Consider the following 10,634-nt stretch of genomic DNA (forward strand, 5'->3'; position numbering starts at 1 on the left):
ACTTTTTATTTTGAAAATAGGATGATCGACATTTTGTTCATATTTACTATTTTAAGAAGCAACATATACATTTTTTTATATTTGTATTTTCTATGTTAGGTTTTGTTTTGCTCTCGGAAACTTGATATCTAATCCTTAATTATTACTTTTTTACTAGAGGAGAACCTCTATTGAAGGGACACTCGTGATACGAAGTCCGGATCCCTTTCCGAAAATTCTAGCTTGAAGCTTATCTGAATATCGAAGACCAAACAATGGCGTATATATATAGTTCAGTTATATTACAAAGAATTCTTCACTTATTTGAATTTTCATCTTTATAATATATTATCACTATCGAGAAGTGAGAAGACAACAATTGAGACGAAGAAGTATAATGTTGATACATATGTATCATGAATGATCTATTTCTATGAACCAAGGAACGAGTTATTTGATAAATATGCATGGTCACATGTGATTATTTAAATGACAAGTTATGAATTCTGCCTTGATAAATGATATCCTAAAGACAATATCCAAATTAACCTTTTTTTCATTTTCAAGTAAAAATTGGACCCTACAATTAAACGAAATTAAACATTTAAACCCTTAATATTTATTGTTTGTTGTTTGCTTAACGTCCAGTAACAAACTATCATATTCCAGTCGAGAACAAATAAAAAGTCACATTCAATTGGTATGTTGTGTAAAATCAGTCGGCCGGAATAAACTTAAAAAAGGCGGGAATTTTAACTTGCACTAGAAACGAAGGTATACTGAATACGGGTTGGGATTTTGTCTTGCAGCAAACCTTCAACGTATCGCTAAAACTAAAGAGTTGTTCGAATGATAAATTTAAACGATTATAGAGCCTGGCATCCTCCCTTCACGAGTCATCGTTTATAATGTCCACATTTCGACTGGACGTGGCTGCGTATTTGTACATCTCTATTAAGCCTAGTTGTTATACTGGATGGGAGAAATCCATATTACCTTTTAGTTTATACCAGAGACAACATTAGGTGATCATCGGAATGAACAATACAATACAACTTTACTTATCTGGAAAAAAATGCTAGTCATAATATCAAATTTTTAGTCAAATCAATCATTTTTTTCCCCGAATCATTCATAAAATTTCAAATGTCAAAAACCCATTCATAAATGTTTGTTTGTATTTACGTACAGAGAAGCATATATAAATGCTTATTTGTATTTACGTACAGTGAAGCACCAAGTTCACTTATCCAAGATTAAAGTCAAATAAACATTCGGTAAAAAGCATTCTTTGTGTGTTTCCGATAGATTTAATTTGAGATTTTTTTTTTACAAATTGTAAATACATATGATTTTAGATGAAACGATGTCAATGTTTATCCCGGTCAATACCCTTGCCATCTTATTCAATACACATTTTATAGAATATTAAAAACGTTAAAGCACTGTCGTTTCCTTAGTGGATGTAAACAATCATAATGATATTATCATAGGCAATCATACGACCTTCGACGATGAGAAAAACCCATACCATATAGTCGGCTATAAAAGGCCCCGACATAAAAAATATAAAACAATTTAGTTGAGAAAATTAACGGCCTAGTTTATAACGAAACAATTTACGAAAAACAAGTATAATAGACATGAACCAACGACAACCGCTCATCAACATACTCTCGGGAAAGGCAAAAAAAATCAGTTGAAAAGAGCTAAACTCATCACATACAAAACAGAAACATTTATGACAGACCAGACGTGGCAGGGTATTTGTACATCCATCACATCAAAAAAAGGATACAAAGTACAGATCTGAGAGTACTGGCAGTTCCCAGCAATTCTATTTTACTGAAATAGTGTTGATCAGTTGCCCTAATTCTCTTTATAGAAAACAACTTTAAATTTGATTTTGAAAATAGCAAAAAAAACATGTTCTTAAACAAAATAAATAGTTACGATGAAATAGTAAATTGTTATCTCTACAAAAAAAAATCAAATCCAGTTCGGATTTAAAATTGTATTGTGTCTTCTCGCAACTTCTCTATAAGAACATGCTTCACTGAGCTTAAGGTTAGTGTTATGATCGGAAATTGTGAAGGGTCGATTTTATCAAATTCCTGTATTAGTAGAAAGACTTCACTATATATATGTAAACATTTGCTGTAGGACGAAAAGCGCTACCTCCTTGACCGTAAAAATATGAAAAAAGAACTTAAAAAAATGAATGTGATTCGTCTACATTCTATTAACTATATGATTCCCTCAAGGAAAAAAAAGAAAGACAATATTTAATCTTGGTACTCAGTCTATGGAAGAAGCGTATCGATATAAAACTTTTCTTATATCAATGAGCGATATTGTCTAATATCAATTGTAAATATGCAGACATTTCATGCGAAAAATGTTGTTTTCGGCAACGAAAAATTAAGAAAATACTAACTTTAAAACGTATTGTTTAAATATAAACACCAATTGAGTCTAAATATATATTCAGAAGTTAGTTAGAAGCTAAAGTTTATGTCCGTGTAAAATTTGAAGTGCTGTGTTTTTCTTATATACATAAATAAACAATGCGATGCTTTTACAATATCAATGCGATACTTTTAAAATACCGTATAGCGGGTTATTTTCGCGGGTGTAAAATTTCGCGATTTTCATTGAATAAGGTATACGAAATATTTTGGCGGTTATTATTTTGGCGGATTCAACATTTTTAACATTACCTTTGCATGCACACTTTTAAATGGCGGAATTTATTTTGGCGATTTTGTTCTATCCGCGAAAATAAGCGAAAATTTACACCCCGCGAAAATAACCCGCTATACGGTATCATAGCGGTGTTTTTTTTATATCGATATTAGTAATTATTAGTATTAATATTTGACTGCTGTGTCCATATTTTGACAATTTTACCTATAATGTCTATTTTGTTCATGCATCGTTGTAAATATGACAGAATTTAATGATACTGTCATACACGTGACAGGTTTAGCGCAATATAACCAGGTTCAATCCACCATTTTCAAAATTTGAAAATGCCAGTACCGATGAGGTTTAATAAACAATGTCGTAATCAAATAGCTAAGTATCAAAATCATTGTTGACATATATATTATATAAAAAAGGCTTAAAAGCATTCTTTAAATATACAAAATATTTTACTAATTATAAACCTAATATCTCCACTCTAATGCACATTTTTGATCACACAGTGAAACCTGTATTATTATATGGTTCAGAAATATGGGGCTGTTTTAATTAAAAAAAGTTAAATAATGACACAGAACTTAATTATTTCTATAGATTATGTAAAGATCTAAAAAATGAAAAAGTGCATCTAAAATTCTGCAGATTTACATTAGGAGTGAATAAGCACGCAACAAATTTAGCCATATTTGGCGAATTAGGTCGTTATCCTCTAATGATAGATATTTTAACAAACATGATTAAATATTGGAAAATAATTCATATTAAAAATAATATTTTATTAACAAATGCATACTCTCTCTCTCAAATACATTATCTAAAGCTGGGAAGAATTGTTGGGCTAGTAGTATTGATGCTATCTTAAAATTACTTGATTTAAAAGAGTATCAGGTGCTCTCATCTAAAATAAACATTAGAAATATGGCGATAATTATAGATTATTGTTGATTATCTCAACGAGAATGATTTTCTCGCTTGAGCTGGAACAGCGAAAGTGAGAAAAGCAATCGAGTTGAGATGACCAATGATAATCTGTTTATCGCTATTTTACTTATGACGACGTTGTCAATTTCAATGTCAATTTCGTTAACAACGCACGTGGCGTCCTTAGTTTCTAGCGATAATTTTTCCATCTCAAGCGAGTAGCATGATATGAAATTTATCACAAAAAAAGATCAAAGGAAAAATGCACAAAATAGCGATAAAGAAATTATATTTAAAGTATTGCAGCATATGGAAGAAAGAATTATTTAATGATAAAAGACAAAATAAGACCTCTGGAAATAAACTTAGAACTTATCGATTATTTAAACCAAATTTTAATTTTGAGCCTTACTTATTGAAATTACCATATATTCAAAGATGTGTTTTAACAAGATTTAGAATTGGAGCTCACAAAATTGAAATAGAAAAAGGTCGTTATTTTAATATTAAACTAGAAAATAGAATATGCAAACTCTGTAATGAGGAAATAGAAGATGAGATGCATTTTCTTTTAACATGTAAAACTCTGGATAATGTTAGAAATCCCTTTCTAAGCAAAATATATAGTAAAAATAAAAATATTTCAAAACTTGATAACAAATCTCTTTTCATTTGGCTAATGGGAAATGAAGATAAAAACATTTTGATAATAATTTGTCAGTTATTAGAGGTTTTAAATATAAACAGAAATACAATATTAAATTAGATTTCTCTATATAAAATTATGTATGATCAAATATGCATTTACATAAGTTATTTCTTTTACATTTGATAAATTATTAGTATATACTACGAGGTGTGCTGTCCAATAAAGGAACCAGAATAACAGACTATTGGTCATATTGTATTATATATGTTTATTATTTACAAATTGCCTACTTCATTTTCTTTAATATTATATCAATCAACTAAATCAAATCAATCATATTATGTACTTCGTTTAACCTATTTTGAATTTACTTTACATTATGTTTGAAAATTGTATTATAATTATTCTGCTCATTCTGGGCGCCGTGATTGGCAAATAAAATATTTGTTTGTTTGTTTGTTTATATAACATTTAGCAAATTTATAATGAACGCACCGAAATAATATATACAATGTATCAGATATGCTCGCAACGCATGCATGGAAGACTTTCTTTATTGAAAACAATGAAACTAACTTTTGACAAAGATGAATCATACTGTCTTCGTTCAGATTGATTCGACAAAATTTGGCCTGTGCATCTTTGAATCTACTTTTTTTTTACAAATTAGACTTTTAAAGTTTTCCTGTTAAAGTGGTTTAACACTAGTAATTGTTTGGTTCCTATATAGCGTGGTGTTCGCTGGGAGTCAAGGCTCCGTGTTTATGGCCCTACTTTGATCTATAATGGTTTACTTAAAACAAACTATTACTTTGATGGAACGTTCTCTCATTCGAACTCATGCACCATCTTCTTCATATATCTATAAATCTCATATCAGATAGACCCCTTATAAATAACTGCTTTCCTGTCCTTCAAAACGTCATTTGGTGATGAATCTTTTGCTAAGTGCAATATGAACAAACACTTCTAAAGCTTTAAAGGTAACGACAGTTATGATGGTACAAGAACGATTACGTCAATAATAATACCAAATAAACAGCACTGAACGATCTAAATGTATAAATATGTACCGATTATCAGGTTATCTGCATGTTGATATCGTAAAATATCAGCTGCGAGACATAATTTGAAGCTTTTTGTCGAGTGAGCGTAGCGAACGAGAACAAAAAGCATTCATAAAATGTCAAGCAGCTGATATTTTACAATATCAATATGCAGATAATCTGATAATCGTTTTATCGGGCTATATTTTCGTGTTTCAGAAGTGTTTTCTTTGTTTCACCAGCACACAAAATATGACTCGATAAGTTCGGGTCAAAGTTATTAACGTCGGTTCAAACATTATGACGTCGCTGATATGTTCGGGTCAAAGTTATTACGGCCGGGTCAACGTATTTGACATCACAAAGACATGATACGGAATAATATTAAGAGCTGAACAGAGTGATATAGACAGTGGGACGACCGATAAAGAAACAATATATACACATTTCTAACGTCAACAGACATTTACATCTTATTCATTTGTTTTCTAAACATTTATTTAGTATTCATTGAAGAAAATTAATGAATTTATAACAAGCGATACTGATTGTTATTTATACGATCGATTACTATTCAAAAACGCAAGTCAAATCTCTGTGGTAACAAAGCAACAGAATGCCCTCACGGTCATCGCGATGTAAAAGAGCGTCCAGGCGGCAAGTTGATTATGTTCATATTGATATCGATTTACCAACAGGGAAAGTCTTTGATATAAAAAAGAACTGTTTTCCTTCTCAATATTTTTTCTATGTTAATAATAAATACATTTTCTGTTTGACAAGATTTTTGATTTTCGTTGTATCTAAAGTTGTTCAATTTATAGTCTAAGGCTACTCAGTTGGTATCTTCAAAGTTCGGGACATCAGCATTTGTACATTTTAATTTGTTTGGAATATTTATTTTACCATTTGAATATTTATTGTTATTTGGAACTGTATTGGATGTTTTAAGTAATGATATGTATGGTCCGCAACGAAGTTGTCGGTGCCATACAGCTTTACCCTTGTTCGAAATTCCGTAATTCTGAAAATCCGAAATTCCGTTATTTTGAAATTCCGTCATTCTGAAATTCCGTAATTTCGAAATTCCGTCATTCCGTAACAAACCATTATACGGAGTTTTTTTAAACGCCTCCATATATTGGGCTGATTTTTGTTATGTGAGTTAACCATGATGAGTTACAGATCAAGTTTAAGTTTTGTTCTGCCTGGCTAATTTTTGCCGAAATTACGGGCTATGGACTTTGATAAATTGTTTAAAATCTCAGTTATACAGACTTTTTTTCTAAATGCTTTCGGATATTGGACTGATTTTTTTTGTATGTGAACTAACTATGATGATTTGCAGATGAAATTTAAAATTGTTTTGCTCCGCTAATTTTGGCCAAAATTAAGGGTTAACAACTTCGAAAATTGTTGAAAATCACAGTTAAACTGACTCTTTTTCTATACGCCTCTAGATTTTGAACTGATTTTTGTCATGTGAGACTACCATCATGTTTGTGTCCACATTTGTTATTGAAATTGCAGATTTTTCAACATTTTAGGACGGGACAATTTGTGTTGCTTTGACATATCTAGTTTTTGTCTGTTTCGATATTACCAATGTGGATAGGCTATAGCAGGGTGACCTCAAGGGCAGATCCAGCCGTTTTCAAAAGGGGGTTCCAAACCTAGGATAAAGGGGTGGGTTCACCATATGTCCCAATTCAAATGCATTGATCGGCCACTGGACCTATATTAGAATCTAATTCAACCATTGCATCATCACTTCAAACAGAATTAGTCGGTTAAACCATGTGATTGAAAACAATAGACTGAACAGATTGTTAACAATTTCAAATATCAATAGGGTCAAGCAACATTTTTAAAATGATAAGATCGTGTAAGCGTTAATTTTGTTACAGATACGAAATTTTAGTGACATTGATCCTCAAACATTTAGCCGGTCATGAACTAAGTTTGTGAATTATGTTTGCGGTTCTTTTGACATGCATTGTGACGTGTCATCGTATTAATTTTATATTAGAAAACTATAGCAGTTATATTAGAAAAGTATCGCATTCATAAATTTTTGTTATTAAAAAAATATCGCTATGATATAAGACAAACATCGCATTGATATTTTAAAATATAGCAGTGTCTTTGACTTATGAGCGATTTTGGCATATCCAACAATTGAATTCATCTCAATTGCATTCCACATAATTTGCTACATGACATTAATTGAATTTGTACATCTACAAATGATAAATCGTGCATTTATTTCTCATTTATTCAACAATTCAATTTCCTCGTTTAAATACACCTTGCTTGGTATAACTTAAAATAATTCATGGACATTATACAGCAGACGTATGTCTTGTTAAATGTCAGCCTGTTTTAAGAAAAGAATCATTACTTTATACCGAGAAATCTTCGTTCCTTCATAAAAATGTAAACATTCGTCTGAGATTTCCCACAATGCAACTCGTTGATATAAGACAATATCGCTCATTGATATAAGAACAGTTTTTATCGTATCGCACCTTCCATAGACTGGTACTGGTTCCATATAAAACAGTCATTAGACCTGAGAACAGAAGTCTGTTAAATGTTCATGTATTTATTCTTTATCAATTGAAATTGCCCATTTCTTCGTTTTAGGTTATTGTTTTACCCCAACAACTATATGGTAATTAAGTATCTTTTTTAGAATGTTTAATGATATTAATATTTATCACAATTTTACTTTCATTCAAAAATATTTTGTTATTTGGCATGATGGCTAAATTATTCTGTATATCTGTAAGGACGTGTTTCTCAAGGTGTGGAGTCAACAGACATTTTTTGGGGTTTAAATCAAACCTTAGTTTGACAAATCTTCCATAAAGTAGATAAGTTGTAATGAATTGATTTTAAGTGCATATTAGGTAATAAAGTGATACACGCAACAAAAACTATTTACCTTAAAAATTGTTAGAATAAGTCATTTAAATAAGTTTGAATTGTAAAAGAAAACATATAAATCGTGGGATTACTTTACAAATGTTTTCTTTTTTTATTGGTGTCTATGTAAAGCTTAAAATGCCTTAACTTTGTCGTTCAAAATCACTTAGAAAGATATATATTCAATGTTGTAAAAGTCAAGTAAAATTCTCATGAAATATATAACTAATCTTCTTATTTCTCAAATCAAACTTATTCAGGGCTAGAACTTTACAGTCTGGCATTTATAAAGATTTCAACATTAACGGTACCAATATAACTGCATAAATGCACCATATGCCTTTGCAACAATTAATGAAATTGAGAATTAAAACGAGGAATGTGACAAAGAGACAAGAACCCGACCAAAGAGCAAAAAACAGCCAAAGGCCACCAACTTCGATCATCAACGCAGTGAGGAAATTCCACACCGATGGCGGGCCTTAACTGGACCCTAGACTAAAATGTACTTCCAATTGAGCGAACATGTACGTCACACTTAACTCAGAAACACATAAATGAACCAAAATTATAAAAAAAAAAACATACAAAAGTAATAACGACCAGTGGCGCCTGACTAATTTATATCCCCTCAGTGATGCTCGATGCCAATTTTTTTCAATCCGAAACTTTGGTCAGCTTTTACTTTAATTTGTTAACAAAATATTTTTTTCGCAGATATCTTCCCTTTATTGTTAATACAGATAGAGAATTTGGATGACACATGTTTCTGTGTATTATACTCCCATAAAAAATCCTTCATTTCATATATATTTGTGAAAGCCACCGTTTTTTTAAGTGAAATCTTCTGACGTAATTTAAAAATTGATAATTTTTGTAACATGTTTTGTTGCATCTCCCATTTCTATATATATGCCCAGATTTTGATGTTTGTTTATTTTAGTCTAGACACAAATACAAATGAAGTCAAACGAAAACCAAGAGACATGAATTGCAGATACTTTTGAAACTTGTTTAAAATTTAACAGGAATTGTGCCAGCTCGCGAGTTTATACTTTACATTAACGGCTTTATAAGTTCAAAATCCACACAATTTGATTCCAGGAATTTTACGCTATTGAACAGATAGGACAATTACTTTTTTTCATCTTTGTCGTTTTGTTTTATTGACTATAGTTGAAAATTGTAAACAAATGTTTAGTGTCTAAACCCGGTTATTTTAGGTCGATCCTCGTCAGGTTGCTGAACTTCGCTGATAGTTATCCCAATCTCTCTATGAATCTTCCAGAAGCATGAATATTGGTTATTATCGAATGGTGACTTAAGCACACGAATAATTTTATAATGATAACCTTTACACTAATCTAATCATGTTCAATGATTCCATATTTTGTATTCAATTGTGACGACATGTAGCATTTCGATTATCGGGCATATTTGCAACAGTAACTGGTCAATAGCACGTTCTATGTACATTTTCTTTGATTGCTAAAAGCAACCACATCAAAAGATTTGAAGAGTTTTTTTTAAATACAGATCAATCTATAACTAGTGTATTAACGAACAAAAATTGCCAATCAAAAGAGTTATTATCATATTCATATTTAACGAGGCCACAAAGTTTTAAGTTCGTCTGGGTCATGTCAAATAGTGCATGCATTGGACGATAACCGGTTTACTACGAACACAAGTTTTGGCCTGCTTTCGTTCATTTCAAAGTCACACCTAGCTTCTTGTATAGAATATATAATTATTGGTGATATATATCATAAGTCTCAGAGGCGGATTATGGGCCGGGTGGGGTGGGCTCCCCTTTGAAGCTACATATTTGGCTAATGCATATATACTTTTTACAAGTCGGGACTATCCAACATCTAGCATTGCCTTGTTGGTGTCCCCTCCCCCTTTCTAAAATTCTGGGTCATCATATGGGTGTCTACCGTGCTTTTTCTTCTTCACAAAAATATAGAAATCTAAAAGTGTATAAAAGTTGATGCGGGCTAGACATAAATAAAACAGTAACCAAATGGTTCATCTATAGGTCAACAAACAGTCTTCAGCAATTGGTAGGTTTAAGCTCCAACAAATCCAAACTTTTCATTTTCTAAGTACATTACTCTTTGCATATATTCATTTGATTCCCAAAGGAGTCGTATTGGCGTTCAATATTAAATAAAACCACAGAACCGTTAATTAGGTTCATGCAAGTTTCAATGAATTTTTAATTGCCAGTAGAACACTATCTTGATTAATCTTATTTTCACTTAATAAGAACAGTTTCAATCGATTATATAATGTGATAAGATTATCAAGGGAGACATGGTCGGTTGTCAATGTCCTGATCAAGTAATTTCTCTATCTTATGGTTTATATCTTTTATTTGAATATATAATATGCCAAATATT

Source organism: Mytilus trossulus, chromosome 2, assembly GCF_036588685.1.
Source record: "Mytilus trossulus isolate FHL-02 chromosome 2, PNRI_Mtr1.1.1.hap1, whole genome shotgun sequence".
Classification (NCBI taxonomy): domain Eukaryota; kingdom Metazoa; phylum Mollusca; class Bivalvia; order Mytilida; family Mytilidae; genus Mytilus; species Mytilus trossulus.